The following is a 20,496-nucleotide window of genomic DNA, read 5'->3' as shown; positions in this document are numbered from 1 at the left end:
TAGTATCATTACCTTCAAAAGGGTAGGTCATTTTTCTCCATAGCAGAAAAGGGTGCTGATCCTCATCCCCAAATTCAAGCCTGGGTCTTACCATATCCACAGGGTCTTCTGCTCTCTGGCAAAGAGGAGACAGCTTACGTCTGCTCCTTCACAGAAATGTTGCGGAACGGCTCAGTTAGAGGAGATGTAAGGCAACATCCCGAGGGTCCTTCATGCCACAGTTATTACAGATAAGCAATTATCTTGGGTATTTAATGTTCCTGTGTTGCGAGTTTTCAGGGAGGGGTGAGAAGAAGTCAAAAGTTCATGATAGTCGGTGGTTCCGTTCTTGCAGGAGTGAAGCGTGGTGAAGTGCGAAACTGACAGCTCTAACCTATCAGACCATAACCAGTGTCCAGCAAGATGAACTTTTCAGGATGTGGATATATTGGCTTTTCTGTAGTTAGTAGCCAAATGGATTTTTGGTCAGTGCAGGTGTTTCATCCTGCCACGTAATCTGCCTAAGACCTGTGTATATAAAGGGAGATAATGAGACTCCTTAGGAAACAGGGGTAGAACAAAGGAAGGATAAAAAGAAATGATAAAATCTATGGCCCAGGAGCGTTTATTCCCTTTATCCCTAGCATTTAACCCAGGGGCTGGTTTTATTGAATATTGCATGATTAAAAATAATTGTAGAAGACTGTGACCGTGCCATCTTTTTTTCTTTTCTTTTTTTCTTTCTTTTTTTTTTTTTTTTTTTTAACATTTCACTCCCTTAAACCTATGCAGAACCCATCACAGTACCATATACAGGGTGGGCACCCAGTGCTTTCTGGAAAATTTCCAGAATATTCAACACTCACCAATAAAGTGGAAGGCCCTGGAAGTGTTGACAATGTCTAGATGATGTCTAGACATCATGTCTGTTTCTGGCAGTCTGTGAACTAACTGAACCATCGAACATCTTTGCATTGTAAGGGTAGGAGTGGCCATGCTCTGAAGCCCAGACATCCACCTGAAATGCCTGGCATCTGGGCATTTCCCAGCTGCTTTTGCAACACACACCCACAAGCCTTTGTTGCGGCAGGTTGGGGGTGTGGAGGGGAGTGGAGAAGCAGAAAGTAGAAGCTGCCTAAGCCCTGTGAGTCTTTGTGTCCCCATCTGTAAAATGGGCTAGAGCTTTTGGAGTCCCAGAATTGTAGGAAATGAATGAAATAATGTAGGTTAAACCTTATCCCAGTGTCTGGCTTAGAGGAAGCATTCAACAAAAGGGAGCAACTTTTATTAGGAGGAAGCATATAACTCTTATCTTTGAAAAGAGCCCCTTGTCTCTCCCTGCCTCCTCCTTCAAGCCTTTGAGGCATTTCTGTAGTAATTGGCTGCTGGGGCTTGGCATCTATCTGTAGAGAAATACATTTTTGTGAAAGGGCTCTGAGGTGGTGGTGTGGAGCATTTATTAGTGATCTAAGGCAACATAAGTTGCCTCTGGTTTTTATTGACGGTTTGTAGCTGGAGGCACAGAAACGCACAGGCACTAAAGGGTGAGTTACTGTTGGTTGCTACTCTCTGGACCAGCAGGGACTTGGCGAGCTCTTGGAGGACAGAGTGTCTTGCATCAATCAACAGTGACCCCTCTGGCTGAATATGTACAGGCATAAAGAGGCTCCTAAATTAGCCCCTGTTCTCCTTAGCTGGATGGATGAAAGATGAAGTGAAATCCCTGGAGTGGGAGGAAATGTGTGGTAGAGGACTGAGCCACACTCTGGAAATTCAGGCTGACCCCTCCTGCCCAAAACAAATCCGAAGTGGTTCTATTTTCTGCGGGCCTATTGAAGTGTATGTGTTTAATAATCTGACATCGTGGGAGAAAAAGAAAGGAATGGAAGATCCAGGGATAGAAGAGAATGGACAGGGGGAATAATACCCAGAACTATATGTCTGATGAATGCATTAAAATGGAGCAGGGGTGGCTTAGGACTAACTTCAATATTTTTCCCAAGTGTGTTTTGATGAGATGGACTAACACTCTGGGCAGGCATGAGAGGTGTAGTATTAAGCCAACTGATCAGTTTTTAATACGATGTAGAAAATTTTCATGTGTTTATTAAAATTTTCACTGAATATTAATTTACCTAAGACTGCTGAAGAGCTGGCTAAAGTCCATAAAAGCCAGGAATCATAAAAGCCACTTTTCTAGGGTATGGTGAGGTCCCTCTAGAAATAATGCTCTCGTTTTAATGTTTAATGTTTAAAAACTGCTAACATAGGGGTGCCGGGTGGCACAACTGGTTGGGCGTCAGACTCTTGATCTCAGCTCAGGTCATGGTTCGTCAGTTCGAGCCCCACATCGGGCTATGCACTGCTTGGGATTTTCTCTCTCTCTCTCTCTCCCCCTCTCTCTCTCCGTGCCTCTCTCCTGCTTGTGCTTGCTCTTTCTCAAAGTAGATAACTAAACTTAAACAATTTTTTTTAAAAAGAACCTGTTAACATATACCCAAGGAGTCTTTTTCTCCCCGCCTCCCTAGTTGTAATTTCTCCTTTGGTTGCAAAAGTGAGGAAAGAGAAGGATTCTCCAGGTAAAAGCACACCTTTGTGCCTCACATTTTCTAGAATTTTGATATGGTTCCGTAGCATTCACTTCAATGCCTGTTTGAGAGCCATTAGTACTCACCAAGGCTAGTGAGAAAATAGTGAATCCATGAACTCAACATTTTTTCCTGTGTTAAGAAATGTCCTTTACTTGCTTTCTATGACACGTAAGACCAGTGTATTGAATCCTGCTCCGGATGGGTATGTCCCAAAACTACATCCAGGAGGGGCGCCTGGGTGGCGCAGTCGGTTAAGCGTCCGACTTCAGCCAGGTCATGATCTCGCGGTCCGTGAGTTCGAGCCCCGCGTCAGGCTCTGGGCTGATGGCTCGGAGCCTGGAGCCTGTTTCCGATTCTGTGTCTCCCTCTCTCTCTGCCCCTCCCCCGTTCATGCTCTGTCTCTCTCTGTCCCAAAAATAAATTAAAAACGTTGAAAAAAAAATTAAAAAAAAAAAAAAAAAAAAAACTACATCCAGGAGCATGGAGTCATCCCAGAGACAACGGAACCAGATAGGGTGGCTAACTCAACACAAACCCAGTTCTGCCGCTGCCAAAGTGAATTCAGAAGGTTTGTTACACATATGTGTGTGCATGCATCAGTCACCACCACACACGCCTGAACTACGAAGAACCATGAGAAGGGTTTCTTTCTCAGTTACCAGGCCATCTCGGGATTATCTTCCTTGAGTGGGGATAAGTTGTGAACTTCAGAGGCTGTGGTGATCTGGATATACATGAGGATTCCCCTCTTAATAACAACAAGTAATGCTTACGGGGCACTTAATAAGTGCCTGATGCTGTTCACATCCCACTTCATATATATAGATGTGTTTAAATCTCTTAAGAACCCTATGCAGTTGGTCCTATTATAATCCCCATTTATGACGAGGAGTTTAAGGCACAGAGGTTGAGTGATTTCTCCAAGGTCAACTAACCAGTGGTAGAGCTGGGATGTGAATCCAGGCTGTTTGACCCCGTGTCATATGCTCTTTTGCCCTAGGTTTGCACCGGGGAGCCTGGAAAGTAAGATGGACTCTTCGTCTACAAATTATACCTCTTTTAATCTGGGGGAAAGGGCTACTAAGGACATCCAGATTTGGAGAGCATTCTTAGAATTGCCCTTCTAGAATCTGTGGGTCCTACATCAAACAAACAAAAAACCCAAATTCAAGGGACAGTTTCCAGATTCAAAGTTTTCCTAAATAGGACTCCCTCTGGGACCACTCTTAACAATATAGACACAGGAGATAGCCTCAGGGTTCCCACGAGGAGACCCTTAGCTCTCAAGTACTTTTGACTCTATTGAAGGGGGTCCATTGCTGTCAGTAGCAGCAAATGATACAGACAAATGTCAACTTGAAGGTGTGTACCATGTTATCACAGGTGTGGGATTAACTTGTGAAAATTGTGAGTATTCAGGAATGCCACACCGTAACTCCATTCATTTCTGTTTGCAAATTAATTCAGGAAGAACCTTTGAAATTTGTGTTTTGCAAAGATACAACCTAGTTCCTCCTCTTGTACCTCCCCCTTACTGCTCACCTTCCCTGCCTTCCACCACTAGTACGTCCATACATTTTTAAAGTCCTTTAAAGTTTTCAAAGTACTTTCATATACATACTCCATTTTTTTATGTCAGGTCAGGGCAAAATCTTAATTGCATTTGGCCAAAGGCCATTTTGAAACTTTAAGACAAAAAGGGACATACAGTGTGATCTTTGAAATAAAGGGGATTAAAACAGAGCAAAGTTAAGGTTAGACAGAATTTTTGAGTTTTATATATATGTAATGACCAAATATTTGATGTGTTTTTCTTTTAAACGTTGGGGTTTAAACAAAAACAACTAGAAGATGTAAACAAATTATTTGAAAATAGCATTTATCCGTCTTTGATTTTAAATAGCTAATACATGCTCATCACAGAAAAATTGAGAAATGTGAAAGTGAAAAATCAAAAATATAAACATCCATAATCTCATTAGGCAGAAAAATTGATTATGTTTAGAGTACAATCCTCTAGTTTTTATGTTACATGCACACACACACACGCACACACACACAATGGAGTTGGAAATTTCTTCATGCTACGCTCAGATATGCAGAAAATAAATACGGCCCTTTAATTTCTAAAAACTCTGATCTGCTCCATGTAATTCCACTTCACTGAGTGGTAAAAACAACTTATTATCTATCCATTAGCAACATTTCAGTCACTTCTTTCATTTTCACATTCAATCTATTCAAAGTTATGATTGTTCATATAGAGTCTTCTTTGAAAGACTTAGTGTCTTTAGGAAAATTCTCAGTCTTTCAGCTCGTTCGCGTACTCCCCTACTTCTCTTCCTCAAGACACTGTCCTGGTGTCTGAGAAATAAGGCTAAAGCTAACACAGACTGCAACTTAGAATGAAATATGAAAAGGCAAAGAAGGCCTCTCTGCTGAGATAACTGATGTCAAAAAATCTCCCTTACTCCAGACTAGGACACACGGCTTGCCAAGCAAGGGCAATACCTCGCAGCACACATCAGTGCACAACTTTCCTAACCCTAAGGTACCTATTTGCCAAGGAGCTTGATCCATCTATATGGGGGCAGAGGATGGGGGTGCTCGAGTCCTTGTCCTGTGTCTGGCCCTGCCACTCTCTGTAGCAAGGTCTCTTAGACTGGCTGCTCTTTGGCCCACAGGTGTCTACAGAAGGTTTGAATTGAGACCTGCTCTTCTATTGTTTGGTCAGTACTCTCAGATAACCCCGGGATGCCTCTGACTCATCTCAGGTTTTGCTGATGCTTTTTGAGTCTGTGCTATATAGCGTAACAAGCCTCTGTCTGGGAAAGTCCTCTTGGAGTGTCTTCTGGGAAGGCACCATGCCCTCCATCACAGGGGGCCCCATGCTAAGCCCACAGTGCTCAGCTAGGCCACTCTGAGTCCTCTCTTTGGGGGACATTAATAAACTTCCGAGTCTTGCCTATGCCACATGGGAAGTGGGAACAACTTATAGAATATAAATTCTCCACCTTCCTCTTTCAGCCTAGGCAATACCAACGGGTTCCTTTTATGCGGCCATCCCCCATTGTGCATCTAATTGAAATCATTTCAGCTTCTACCTGATTTAGAACTGTTGAATTAATGGAAGGTCAAAGCGGTAACGGGAGAGGTTTTAAAAAAAAACTTCTGTAAAATTTACAGCATGTATTCTGTGTCTTGTCCCAAGTTCACACTTTTTCCTCATAAAGAGCTTGAAACTCTGTGGAAGTGTTTTAGTGCTGCACCTCTGGAGTCCCGAAGAATCTTCAAGGGAATCATTTGCTTCAATGATTTTGGCTTCTGCTAAGTTTATGTTTTTTTATCTAGAACAACTCTTGGTGAAAACTCACAGCATGATATACAGAACCAATTTTAGCTGATTATTTATACAGTTGATTGAAAGCTTGCATTTCTGCTCAAATGCTCACTTCTTTATTTTTTAAAAAGGAGCCCTTCTTGAGTGCTCCTTGCGATTGTTATGGAATTTAAACATCAGCCTTTGGAAACTTATACAGGATGAAACAGCAGAATCTTCAGCATTGAGAAGAGGTTTCCCTCTGGTTAATTAAAGGAGCAAGAATTATGGAACTTTATAGCCATTTAATTATGTCATTAACATGAGAGTTGGCTAGCAACAAGGGAAGAGACAGCCACAGGCCGCCGCGTAAACTGAGCCTGATCTTTCAGGGCTGTGTCAATGCTCCGACCGTGACTCACTGCATTTTTGAAAGATTGTGTCTACATCGACCCATTTGTTAGAAAGATATTTGATAACTTAGTTAAAATGGCATCAGTATGTATTTTCCTAATAGGTTTTCATTTTCTCTGGTTAGAAGTGTTAAATAAACACAGACAGGTCACCTCTGAATATTAAAAGCTAAAAGGCGAAAGTTTTCCTTCTGTGTGGTCAGCAGCGTGGTTAGGCACACTTCTGGATACGTGTGTTGATATGTCTGGTGGTGGGGAAAAAAAGTAGTAACACCTTTGCCATACTAATTAATCCTAGGTGGCATATTTAGTTAGTTAGTTAATAAATGAATCTTATTTATTTTATCCTATGTACCAAGGCCTTTATTTTCCCTCGTTCAATATTCACAACAAACTTACGAGGTCGGTTTTATTATACCTGCTTTACAACTGAGCCTCAGAGATGTTCACTAACCTGCCCATGTCCTACAGCTAGTGAGTGGGATTCGATCCAGGCATTAATGACTAAAAGGCCATCCTCTTACCTACTTTGATGCGCCACCTTTCTTCCCTCCCCCACCCTACCAAGTTTGTTATGAAGATCAAATACAACTTTGTATGTAAATATATAAGCTATTTTCAACTAGGCAGATTCTTTTCAAGGTTTCTTCTCTGCCTATGTTCGGTTGTGTTATGTATCTTTGCATTGTTGATAAAAATATGTAAAGGAAGACAATGGAAAATAACAATCATGACGTGATGACATGATGATTATAAAAAATTAAAAAGAAAAAAGATTATAATCATGGCATCTGCCTATTTGCACCATTTTTTAAATTTGCCTTCGGTTTCTGTCAGAAGAATCATAAAATTATTTATAGTTTGTGTATTAGAATATGTGGTTGGGAAGGAATGCCTCTGATTTTCCATGAATTGTATCTCAGTTAATAAAGAAATGTGACCGAACTCCTCATTAATGTTATCCCTTGAAAGAAAAGTTGTCTGGGAGATTCTATGTTCTCTGGGAGATATGCTCTCCTACTAAAATGATCTTCGAAAAAGACATACACATACATGAGAAAAAATTTCTTTTCAGGAAATTTTAGAATAAGATTTCCTATTAGAACACTGAATCTGCATAGCCCTCCAGGATGGTAGGAGGAGAAGTTGGAGCAGAGTGATAAAGAGAGAAAGAAAGATAAATATTGTTCAAAGACCAACTTTTCCATGTCACTGGCACAATTTTGTTCTGACAAATATGAAAGATTAAGAACTAGAAAACAGACATAAAACAAACACTTTTGGGGATATACATTTACTTCACAAATTCAATTAACTAAACACTTTCCAGCTATCTTCAAAATGCCCTCCATTAAGTCAGAAAACCTTTAAATTGGCTGCATAAACTCTTGACCCCTTGGCCTCAGGGCACCTTATCTTGTCTAATCAATCAACCCACAAGAATTGTTTTTGAGTTTCTCTGACTTGCTCCAGACTCTGATGATCCTCTGTCCCTTCACACCCTCGTCTTGGCAGATCAAATTCCATCCTGGTTTCTCCTTTATTATAACATTTGGTCTTCTTTTCACATTCTAGACTTTCTTCACTAACTTCATAATTTCTGTTTACAGACTCCAAGTGCCTTTCCAAGAAAAAAAAAAAAAAAGAAAAAGAAGGCACTTTCAACAAGTGAACACACTGCTTCAATCAGTAGATTTTTGCTTTTCTCTTTCCTGGAACGATTGCTGTTTTTTTGCTTCCTTGCCATTTCAACATGTTCCTTGAGATTGTGGTAAGGTATGTATACTATATGCCAGGAGACAGTCATCTAGGACTCTGCAAACTCTTCTTCTTTCCTTTTCCATTAGTACTAAAGTGTGTATCTGGTCATCCATGTAATTTTCCTTCAGGGATACGCTGGTATTTATTTTCTTATATGGGGCCACCTTCCTATAAGCATAAGCAAAAACATGTTTGGGAACATTTCTTTCACATCATTGTCTCCCTTCTGTATCTCCTCTTCTATTTCAAATCCCACTCTCTGTTGGTCCCTCAGTATCATTTAGATGCCCTACTTTTGTGTTCTTATTATGTACTGTTCAATTGTACCATTTACTTTAAAGCAACTTAATCTGATTATTTGTCTTCTTTCTCCAGTAGACACCTTGGTGGCAAGAACTATGTCTCACTTATATCCCCAGGCTTTTGCACAGCATGTAGTCCATAGTAAGGACTGCGTGACGATAGATGGAAACTAACCCATTCACTGGAATTACTGCATTAAATGAAGGGTGGGATATTTGGGTTAAGGGAAAGGACGGCTAAGGAAGAATAAGAAAGTAACATGAGTTGATTTGGAGAATATAAAAACCTAAAAACCAGTTCTCTTAATATCAGCAGAGTCTTCTCCCTTTTCATCTGTGGAAAGAGAGGAGAGTACTTCGGTTGACCCACAGGCATAATCTAGCTCCTCCCAAGTTAGAGAGTTTCTAGCAGAGTGGAGAATTAAGCACAGGCCTGCATTAGTCGCTGATGTCATCTTAATATCTTCCATAACTGAAAGCCAAGGAGGGTACAAAAAGCTTCTATGAGCTCTGAAAGTCGATTCATTTGCACACACATGTATTGAGAGCCCACTTTGTGCTGCAACTACAGATATAAAGACAACTGGGACATTGTCTCATAATAATTCTCTTTTCTCAACCAAATTAGCTATTCTTATCACTACAGCTGTCTCTATATCAGACGTTCATAACACCACTTGAGGAGATCTTTAATACTTTCTTGAGAAGAACTCCAAATGGCTTCTTTTCCTGTAGGTATGCCATTCTTCTCTGCCCACTGTGAATTCAACCTTAGGTTTGCAGTAAAAGAGATAGCCAAATAGGGTTCTAATAGTGTTAAATTGGTAGTTCTTACCGTATATTACATTTTTCATCTGTTCATTTAATATATTTGTTGTGCAATGACCATATGCCTAGAATGTTTCTGTACATAGGAATATATACATGAACAACATAGTAGACCTTTTATGCACATGTGGGCAGACAATAAACAAACATGTAACTGGCGTCAGCCAGCATTTTTTCTACAATAATGCTGTGAAACAAATAGCTCTAAAATCTCTGAATTAAAACACCAAACATTCACTTGTCTCATTAGCAATTCTGTGGGTCAGCTGGAAGATGACTGATCTTATCAAGGTTCAGCTTATCTTGGCTTGAAACTGTCATTTGGGATCTGATCCACTGGTCCAGAGACACCAAATCCACAGACCAGAAGCTACCGGGGCATGTGCTTCTCATGAGGGATGGCAGGAGTGCAAGAGAAGAAGCCAGATCATGCCAACAAGTCTAAAACTCTGTTTCTGTTACATTTATTAAGATTTTATTAACCAAGACTATTCACATGCCAAGCCCAATATGAATGGATCAAGGAAATATTTTTTCATTCAGAGTGGGAAGACCTGAAAATCATATGGAAAAAAAAAGTGAATGTATAATTTTATAAAGGAAATGAATGAAGACTTAAAAATAATAATTCAATCTCTCTTGCCAGTGTCTGCCCTCTTGGTCACAAGTTTTCAGAATCCCTCTGCACTTAGGACAGAGTCAGTGCGATCCCATGAAACCCACAAAGGCTCACCCAGATATAGTTTCAGATTCAAAGTCCATGATCTCATGATCCGTGTCAGGTCTAGGTGGAACTACTCTTGAGCTATACATCTATAAATTGAAAAGATATGTTATCTGTCCCTACATATCTAATATGCAATGTTGGAATAGGGACAGGATAAGAAACACTTGCATTCGATGTGGAGAGAACTGAAGGAAAGATAGAAGTCACTGCTTTATAGCAATTTTGAAATTCTGCTAGCCAAATTTTGCCAGGTTCCCCTACAGGGAGGTTGGTTTATATCTTGGTTAGGCCCTGGTTCTACACCTGAGAGGTAATCACCAGCCTACTGTTGTACATGGGTCTTTGCTCTGCCCTTGGAACTTCTTCCTTTTTCATCTTGGCTTTTCTGATGAGTACTGGAGAATATGCCCTTCTTTGTTGATGAGCAGATTTCTCACCCTGCTTCCTGCCTGTGAAATTTGGGGGCCCAGAGATCTTTATATATCTCAAACAGAGATAGTCTTTTTAAACCTAGGCAGGTGGCAATTTTTCCAATGCAACATAAAACTCCCTCAAAAATTTTGTTGGTTTTCAATGTGGATTCTAGTCAACTGCATGTGTCAAATGCCTCACCCACAATTCTTTTAAAGACATGATTCCTTCTAGATGTAAGTGTAGGTACTTTGCTCATTTATGAGTTGCACCTTTGATCTCCTTCATCTTTTCAGGGGTCTTGACAAAGGGTGTGACAGCCACTTTTTTAGTTTTGTCTTTGCTGTATGGCAGTGTTCTAATGCCACACCTTTAGAGAGAAGTGGTTTAAGGTTTCAAACTTACAATCCCCAGAATTTCTAGGTTCTTTTAATTCCCCTCAGTCCTGGGGTGCCTGGGTGGCTCAGTCAGTTGAGTGCCCGACTTCAGTCGGTTGAGCGCCCAACTTCGGCTCAGGTCATGATCTCACAGTTCGTGAGTTCGAGCCCAGCGTCAGGCTCTGTGCTGACAGCTCAGAGCCTGGAGCCTGCTTCGGATTCTGCGTCTCCCTCTCTCTCTGCCCCTTCCCCGCTCATTCATGCTCTGTCTCTCTCTGTCTCTCAAAAATGAATAAACATTAAAAAAAAATATATATATATATATATATATATAAATTCCCCTTAGTCCTGCTTGAAAGCTAGTCAATTTTTTTCCAAGCTCATTTCTTTCTTGTAGTTACTTATCAAATGTGGATAATAGCAGCCAACTCATACCACAAATATTCTGCCTCAAAAATTTCCCAGCCTGTGCTGTCAGTGCACTTGGCACATTCTTTTGCCTTCCAAGTCATTGTAGTCAGTGGTTGTATCAAATGTTTTGTTTCTATACAATATAGGTTGTCATTTTTCCAGCTTCTTATTACAGTTTTTTATAGTTTCCTCTACTTACTACATGATCCCAAGTCAAATGATGCATTTTTAAAGGATTTTGACAGCAGAAGGCCATTGCTGGTGTAATTTCTATATTAATTAGCAATTACCACATTAATGATGGGTGATAAGCCTCACACTCAAACCCAAACATCAGAGGCTCAAACAACAACTGTTTATTTTCGTATTGATGGTCCCATCAATTGGGTGAATTGGCTGAAATGGCACTACTTCAGGTCATGGGGGGAATTGGTTCTAGGCCTCCAGTTAGGTTCAGTTTTGTTCCAACAATGTCTTCATTCTTTGAAAAATGACAACTTACAACATATTTTTTATACAGAATGGCAAGAGCTCCAGGATGCAAGTAAGACACACAGCACGTTTAAAGTCTCTGTTTTCATCAAGTCTACCAACATTTAATTAACCAATGCAAGTTAGTCACATGACTAAGCCTAACATCAATTGGGTGGGGGGGGCACCTGGGTGGCTCAGTTGGTTAAGCATTGGACTCTTGATTTTGGCTCCGGTCATAATCTTGCAGCTTGTGGGTTTGAGCCCCAGGTCGAGCTCTGTGCTCATAGTGCAGAGCCTGCTTGAGATTCTCCCTCTCCCTCTCTCTCTCTACCTTCCTCCCCACTCATGCTCTCTCTCTCTTTCTCTCGCTCTCTCTCTCTCTCTCTCTCTCAATGGAAATAATTAAACTTAAAAAAAAAATCAATTGGGTGGAGGTCATTTTTCTACCCATAGTTACACAGCATGCATATTACAGTAGCAGGGGAGTGGGAATCAAGAATTGAGAACCGTTCGATCTAGCACACATGCAAACAAGAAAATATCAACTAGTATAAAAGCTGTTAAGGAAAAAAAGTAGAGTAGTGTTTGGAGACTGCCCAGAAAAGCGTTAAGAATAGTTTCTTGGAGATGACATTTAAACTGAGGCTGAATGTCTTCCAGGCAGAGAGAATAGAGTGTAAAGACCTGGACGCAGGGATGAGCTTGGTGTGATGGAGGAACTGAAATAAGACCATGGGGAGGATGGTAGGAGATGCGATCGATGAAGCAGGTAGAGGCCAGGGTATTTAGACTTCCGTTATAATTACTGCTATATGCCATATCATACCGGACATTTCGGAGGATTATTTACCAAAATGCTGAAAATACATTGTTTGTGAGTTTTACTGGCTGTCATGATAACCCATGAATAGGGTAGCTGAATTCAACCAGTCTGGAAGGTTTTATACACATTGAATTGTGTAATCAATTCTAAATGATTTACCCTTTCACTGGGTCTTATTGGAGTGTTGGCCTACTAAGTTGTTTCAATGGGAACAACTGAAAATACTAAGAATTCTTGACTAGAGAGGTACCAGCTAAAATACTCAAGAGAGAAAATGGTGGCCTCTGAAACTGTTCGGCTTCTTAACAACTCCAGGTATTTATTTCCCCCTGGGCTTCTTAGAGCTAAATGGAGATATAAAGGCATTGGAGCCTCCTTTCTCCCCTTACTCTCACTCTTGGGAAAAACCTCATATTCCTTTGCTCCCCAGAGGGTTTTCTAGATCTGAAATAGCAACAGCTCTGATTGCGGGTGATAACTCTTCCTGGGGAAGTTATGTGCTGGCACTCTGGACAGGGTGGCGACCTAGGGTGTAAACTCTAGAAGTACAGCCCACGCCCTTGGGAAGTTCATGATTAATCAGAGTGAAGGATGACTTTAACTGTGGTCACATGCAAAGTTGGTTGTAAGTACCTCCAAATTTCACTAAACCAGAAACACAAAGATTCTAAACACGCAAATTTCCCAAATCATGAGGTCTTGAACACTTCCTAGAAAAGACCATTGATCTTTGTCCTATGTAGAAAATGTTGTTCAAAATTGGTATTCAATTAACAAGATTTTCTTCTGTCCTCATCTTTCTCTAGACTTAAAGAAAAGAGAACCATTCCCTTTTCAAATACATGAAAAATGTAAATCAAAACCAGTGACAGGGACAACCTTCCGCTGTCCCTGGGTTATAATGACACCTCTATAGGTGTGCCCTTGATTTCTATTAAGAACGACCAGCTAAACAAGTGAAACCCACAGCTGTAAATTTTTACCGCAGCATCTTTTAGCAAGAAAGGGGCTGTGTCTGGATGAATCCAAATATGCCGGCTGGCAGAGCTCAGACACAATAAGGCGGTTTTTCAGGAGAAAGAAATGCGACAGTGTTTATTTCACACGCATTTGTTTGTCAGACTTCAAAGCACCGGACAGAGATCAGTTAAGCATTGCCACCTGTCCCATAGGCTGCGCCTCATTTTCAGGTGGGTCTCTGAGGTCATTAGCACTGAGGCAGCTCATCCTCTGTTCAGCTCCTGTGCCACAAGGTAGGATAGGAATCCCGCCAGGAGGAGGACGTGGGTCCTGGCTCCTAACCATCCCCGCTGGACTCCAGCTGCCAGAACCGCCCAAAGAAGAGAGTGTGCCGCCTGGCCTGAAGAAAGCTCCCAGCCCAGGAGAGTGGCAGGTTAAAAGCCTATAGGATGGTTCAATCAAAGGCATTGCCTTCCTCTGTCCTGTGCCGCTATTGTACGTGGGAACACATGCTGCTAGGAGACAAAGAGGACACACGTTTATTTTCAAGCGTAGGACTTTGGAACCACTTGGGAAGAATATTCTTGATTGAGAACCAAAACATTCCATGATGCTTAACAAACCTGCAAATTGAAAAATCAGCATCGGCCTGTGCAGCCAGGAAGCAGGAGAAGGACCTATACCCTGAAAAAAAAATTCAAAATATTCCTTAAATGATATTTGTGTGCATTTGCAAAATTACCGCTTTCTGAATCAAAGTCTCAAGCTGTTTTCATCTGAGAACATATGTTGTGCCGTTAGACAATATCTCAGCCGCCGCCGCCCATGACATACCCCGCCGCATTGCATAATGGACAGTCCCGCGAAGAAGGCGCTGCGGCTCAGTCAATGCCCCTGTAATAATATTTTAAAATAAATGATATGCATCATTAAATCACCGAGGATGACTAACTCAATTTTAGAAAACCCACAACTCCAGCAATCATAGTTACAGCTCTGATTTGAATATTTTCACTTTCACCTGAGCAGCCAGTGGGAGCCAGTCAAGCAGATTCGCATCCAGGCTGTACTCTCAAAGGAGCAGGAAGGAACCCGTGATTATGTAGTTACAGTAACGTCGGCATCATGCCTCCTGTCCGCCTGGGCTTTTTAGACTTTTCCTTCCTCCCTTCTTGCCTTCTTATTTACATATCACAGGCATCCTCTTTGTAAAGTTATTTTAAATAATTTATTAGATTGATCTTTTTAAAATTCTACCCTGGCTAAATGTCATAAGGAGAGAGAGAGAGAGAGAGAGAGAGAGAGAGAGAGAGAGAGAGAGAGAGAGAGAAAGTCTTCTAAACTTATTTAAAGGTTTCTACTGGAGTAGGCCAGTTACCTGCTTCACTGCTGATATTCTAAAAATACCTCCATGTCCGTACTATTATCCATTCTTCACGTCCAATTGCTCTGTTATGGTAATAGTCAGAAGCACACCATGCAGTAATTACTTACAGCTGACTGAAGAAAAGAATATTCAACTCCCCCACTGTTCCACTAGAAGGTCTTTATGCACTATTAACTCATTCCTGTTTATTAATACTCTACTGGTAATTCAGACTGCTGCCTCTCAGGTTTGTAATAGGAGGACTATTAAACAGCAATTACTGACCATATGGGTTGGTGAATATTTGTTGTGTTTTTTTTTTTTTTTGGTGGGTTCCTCCCCCACCCCCTTCCAACTTGTTTTTTAAGAAGCCATATTACAACATGGTAAAAGTAACATCGCATCTGCATAAGATTAACAGGCTTGGCAATATTTCTCCCTTAGAAAATGCGTATTTATTCCCAGATTATCATTGCTGGCTTAGGAGGACAAGATCATGGGAGAATGAGGGAGATATGGAAGACTGTGTACGTGTGGGAAGACCCCTGCCTTGGAAGATATTTTGGCTCTTATCTTCCCTATGTCTCTCGGTAGGCTGTTTTCTCTTACTGCCTTTAAGAGGCACTGACCCATCCTCAAATCCTACAAAAATAAGCAACATGTATTGAGGAATCCAAATGGAGCACCCTTTTCCCTTTCAAGTTCCTCCAAGCATTTGGAAGTAGCCACTTTAAATTTTAACATTTCGTAAGTGCATCTCCCAAAGAGCAAGTATGTATAGGACCCTGGGAGATGGCGAAAGGCCTCTCCTGGGCAAGGGATGGCTTGAGTAGTGGGTTCAAGTGGGGCAGGCAGTTGGAAAAGGAAGATTATGGTAATAATAATTCGTGCCTCTCTCACAGGTAGTGAGCTCTGAGCACGTGACAAGCATTAGAAGCATTCAAATGGAGATGCATCTTCCAGATAAACAGGAGCCCAGGAGCTGATCTCCATGCAGAAGATGATGAGTTGAGATCCTGCCCAGGTAAGTCGCTTGGCGGGCCACCCCACGGAGGCAGGGGCAGAGACGTATCCGGGCTCTCCACACAGCCAGCTTTTGCTCCAGAGCAGCCAGCCTCCTTAGTGCTCCGTGGGCTTTCTCTTCCACTTTCTCTCCTTTCCCATGAGGGCCATTCTCTGTGTCCAAACCCTTTTAGGCCTTCAACAAACAGGTCAAACCTCTGAAGACTCCAGCTTGCCCCAATCTCACCCTTTCCATTCTGCCAAGTGAATTGAATTTATTGTTTACCTTTGGTAGGTGATCGTTGCTGGCTTAGCACTCTCCCTTTGTTACCTGCTGCTGTTGTGTGTGTGGGAGTGCTTTCTCTCAGACACACTCTAAATCCTTGAAGACAGGCGGCATGTTCTTTAAACTTTTCTTCTATTTATCCCTGCACCTCGTTTGTTAGTGGACATTCAGTTGGTGTTGAGCAGAGGTTGGAAGAATTCAATGGAAATAAGGAGAAGAAAACACTAGTCGCTAAATTTTCTTCCTTTATGGAGGTCTAGGAGTTACAGTTTCTGTGTTAAGTATGGAAAAACAAACAAACAGTAACAAAAATAAACAACAAAAACAAAATGACAAATATCAGCCCCAAAGCATAATAGTACCAAACTAATGCATAACATATAATTGACGTTCATTGAAATGAATTAAATATGTTAAATCAGGTCAGAGCTTCTTCACAGTGGGTCTAAACCTTGAGCAAATCTGCACTTCATCCATGACCTGATTTGAACTAGAATCCTGGATTGCCCATTGCCTGGATGATCCTCAAGGGGAAGGGGTGCTTCTCGCAGAATCCCTGTGGTGAGCACCTTTGAAAAATATAGCACCATAGGCTCAGCCTGCCCCCAAATGTTTCATGGATTAAAGGACCTAGTAGGCATCTTAGAGATTAGCTACTCTGGTGGATTTCCAAAGTGATTGTGTTTGTTTTTATTACTGTTGTTTTTAAAGCAGAATTTATTTTTTCCAGTTAAGCATGATGCAGGATACTGATGCAGATTAAGATAGGACAGCTCTGGTTGAAGTCAGGTTGAGAGCTATGGATGCCCAATTTGATAACTCAGCTGATAGAGCCACAGAGGCCCTTCTAGGAGACCCTATTGTTCCTATATGAAGATATATGAACATTATATGGAAAACACTTTTCTACTCCAGCCCTCTTTTGATACATATGTGTAGACTGAATGCCTAATTTCAAATCCACACAATTAGCGGTGGAATTATCCCTGGAGTTCAATCTCTTGGATAATCAGCCAATTTTTTTTCCTGTATTCCCCACCTGTGCTAATGGGTTACATCTTTGCCAGCAGCAGGCCACTGTTAGTAGCTATGCACGGGACACTGGAGGACCAACACGTTGGGCCTCCTCTTAAGACAGAGCTGAGCCAGGTTTGAAGTCCAATGAGTCCAGGCGAATTGGCTGGAGTAAGCAGAAGCCTTTGACGACCCTAAATGCCAAACACATGTGGTGTGGAGGTGGCTCTCTCCTACTTGGCCTCTCCTCCACTTCATGATTAAACTTTCGGCACTGGCTTCAGCTCAGTTTGGGGGCTGCACATTTGCCTGGTCCTTGGTCACACTTGTGTACCCATTTCAGTCCAGCCTGAGTTGAGTGGAACTACCACAGAGACTTGCTGAGGGTGCTGGAAATTATGCTTCTGCTCACAGCATCATATAGGTTATGCTATCATCTTTTATAGTGTTTAAGAATTGTGCGGCAAGGGGGTGGGAGTATCCATATTGCAGACCACCCTTTCACTCTTTCACGGATAGAGGCAGCAAGACATAGAAAACAAAACGGCGTGGGGGCTCAGGGCACCTGTATTCTGGACCAGATTTTTCACTGGTTAGCTGCATGTCTTAGGGACATATTATTTAACTTCTCTGTACCCCCATGTCCTCATCTGTAAAACAATGCCTTCTGGCCTAGATTTGCTTCTAAAATATATTTGGCTTTACTGGGCCATCAAAAAAATATCTATAATGGTCTTTATATAGTAACTCTATGTTAAATTGTATTAAAATAAAACAAATGATTATGAATAGTCACATTATGAATAAAATGCTCCTCTATGCCAAGAATTTTAAATTCGGCTGCATGACAAAAACATTTATTTCTGATATCAGTGAAAACTCGAGATAAGTCAGTAAAGATGGTATTAAGCCTTGTAAATATCATCCAACTGTGACTTGCAACTGTGGAGCTCTCCCCATGGGTGAGAACATCTGGGCAGTCTGTTGGCTTCGTTTCAGGCTTTCACTTATTCAGTGCATACTCACTTGTTTCCTATGCTATCTCATTCTTCAATTCATAAACATTAAGTTGATGCCGTTGATTCATTCAATAAATGCCACTCAATGCATCTTTAAGTAAGAACCTGCTGCATCTGCAACAGTGGTTTAATAAGAATAAAATGGTGAGTCCCTGACTGTGAGGGGGCTAACACTCTCACTCAGGAGGGACAATGTATATGATAAAAAGATGAATAGCTTTACGTGACAGTGAGTGATTAGGGTCCAAGAGAAGGATAGAGGCTGTAAGGGTTGGGAGTTGGGGGGGACTGGTTATGTGGCTAGTATGGACCGGAAGGGTTCTAGCATGCCTCTGGTTATTCCTTGACGCGTGCTATTAGCACAGGTGGAGAGGATGAGAGAGGTCACTTAGGTAGGGGAACAGTATGTGCAAAAAGCAGTGAATTGGAGAAGATTAAGAGGTGTATGAGTTTAGTGTAGATCTCCATCTGGAGAAAAGGGTTTCCGTAAGAGATTAGCGGAAGCAGTGAGTACAGAGTCTTGCATTTTGGAGAGGTAAGAAAAGTCAGGCGAAGACTTTTGGCTATCATCTCACTGGCAGAGAGGTTTGTTTTGCTTGTTTTGTTTGGTTTTGTTTCTTTATAAGTTGTTTTAGTCAACGGAAATGTTTTTATTAGTGAAATCACAGAAGAGTCCTCAGGACCAACACAGAAAGAAAAAGGGAGACTGCAGAAAACCACTGGGGAGTCAGGTGAGACAAGGGAGAGATTTTAAAGCCTCAGAAAACATGACTGAGGCAGCAGAGCTTGGAGGGCCTGTGGCAAAGGCAGAGAGCACACAGAGCCTCCATTTCGGGGTTTGGTTTCTCTTGCTCTGGTTACTGTGGGCTAGAAGGTAGTGTGGGGTACACAAGGAAATGTCTGGAGGAAGGCACTGGAGAAAGAGAAGAATAAAAGGAAGAAATGGGGAGGGGATAGATAGAGACAGAGAATCAGACAAGAGTAAGGGATGAAAGGAACAAAGAGCACATGGTCAATGAGGTTTCGGGAGACAAAGGAAATTAATCAAAATCATTATGTGGCAGGTTGGAGTTCAACTCACAGATTCAGGTTTGCAAGTAAATATGACCATTTTTTTTGTAAATTTATTCTTCTCTGTCAAGGCCCTGTTTTGCAGGAGACAGTCATGTCAGCTCAATGTCTGTAACTTCCTCCCATCAAATCCCTGAGGTGGTCTCTCATTTGCAGGACCTTCGGTGGTACCAAGGTGATGGAGGTGGCTGGAGGGGTTGGGGCCTCTGCCCTTGCTTGCCATCTGTCCGCTGGGCATGTACCAATCCTGCCAGTCACCAATCCATACAGACCACCCCTGAGGCAAGCTTTCATTCTTACCTATCAGGCCTTCAGGGCCTCCCAGGGCTGCTTCCATGCTCTTCTCCCCCACTGTAGAATCATGGTGCCTGTGCCATGCTGGGGGTGGGGAAGTTCACAAGCCCACCGGCCTGAAAGGACCACGGAGTGCCATCTTCCCAACAGAATTGCTCTATCCCTGGAGGGCTCTTCCTTGCTTTCATAAAACAAAGGTATCTGGGTTTTTGTCCCCCTGCCATCACCCCACCCCCAGAGACCCAACCCTGCAGTAGGACCAGCCTATTTCTACTCCAACTGTCCTCCCGCCCTACAAATGTAGGCAATTGTCTCTATTATTGAGCACATCCCATTTATGATGAGGCTGAAACAATTTATAGGTGGGGAAAATGACATAGAGGGTTATGTGACTTGCTCAAGGTCACACATCTTGTCAGTGAAAAAAATGAATAAAAATGAAAATATGCTAGCTTAACCTCCTTTTTCTTTTCCTTCCACTTTCCCTCCTTTCCTTTTCTCTCTGTTCTTCTCTCTCTTTGTTACTTTCTTTCTCTTCTTTCCTCCTGGTCCCCAGAAGGACTTATTACGTGCCAGATAGTATATAGGTACTGGGTATACCATACCAAACAAATGAAACATACTGCTTTCATGAATTGTGATTCTTATAGGGGAGATGGACATTGTGCACGTGCATACACAGACTCATAATTTAAATTGTGGTCAGTACTCTGCCGACTCTGGCAGCACATATACTAAAACTGGAACGATACAGAGGCTGGCATGGCCCCTGTGCAAGGATAACAGGAAAATTCATGAAACATTCCATATATTTTAGGGAACAGACCAATGGTTACAAGAGGTGGGTGGGGGGATGGGTTGAATGGGCAATGGGGATTAAAAAGGTGCACTTGTGGGGCGCCTGGGTGGCGCAGTCGGTTAAGCGTCCGACTTCAGCCAGGTCACGATCTCGCGGTCTGTGAGTTCGAGCCCCGCGTCAGGCTCTGGGCTGATGGCTCGGAGCCTGGAGCCTGTTTCCGATTCTGTGTCTCCCTCTCTCTCTGCCCCTCCCCCGTTCATGCTCTGTCT

General features: G+C 42.0%; 1 long non-coding RNA gene and 1 other non-coding gene across 4 annotated transcripts in view; both read left to right on the top strand.

Moving 5' to 3' along the window:
- LOC131485063 (uncharacterized) overlaps positions 1-20,496 on the top strand; it is a 240,984-nt gene that overhangs the window by 201,168 nt on the left and 19,320 nt on the right. For all 3 annotated transcript variants that reach the window (XR_009248610.1, XR_009248609.1, XR_009248611.1), the window contains 2 exons: positions 7,913-8,078; positions 15,645-15,766. This is a non-coding gene — a long non-coding RNA (uncharacterized LOC131485063). The remainder of the gene's footprint in view (positions 1-7,912; positions 8,079-15,644; positions 15,767-20,496) is intronic.
- Positions 20,134-20,242, top strand: LOC131486418 (U6 spliceosomal RNA). Its single transcript, XR_009249327.1, has one exon. It is a non-coding gene; the product is annotated as a U6 spliceosomal RNA (small nuclear RNA).

This window comes from Neofelis nebulosa, chromosome 9 (genome assembly GCF_028018385.1).
Source record: "Neofelis nebulosa isolate mNeoNeb1 chromosome 9, mNeoNeb1.pri, whole genome shotgun sequence".
NCBI classification, from domain to species: domain Eukaryota; kingdom Metazoa; phylum Chordata; class Mammalia; order Carnivora; family Felidae; genus Neofelis; species Neofelis nebulosa.
This window is presented reverse-complemented; position numbering and strand designations above follow the sequence as displayed.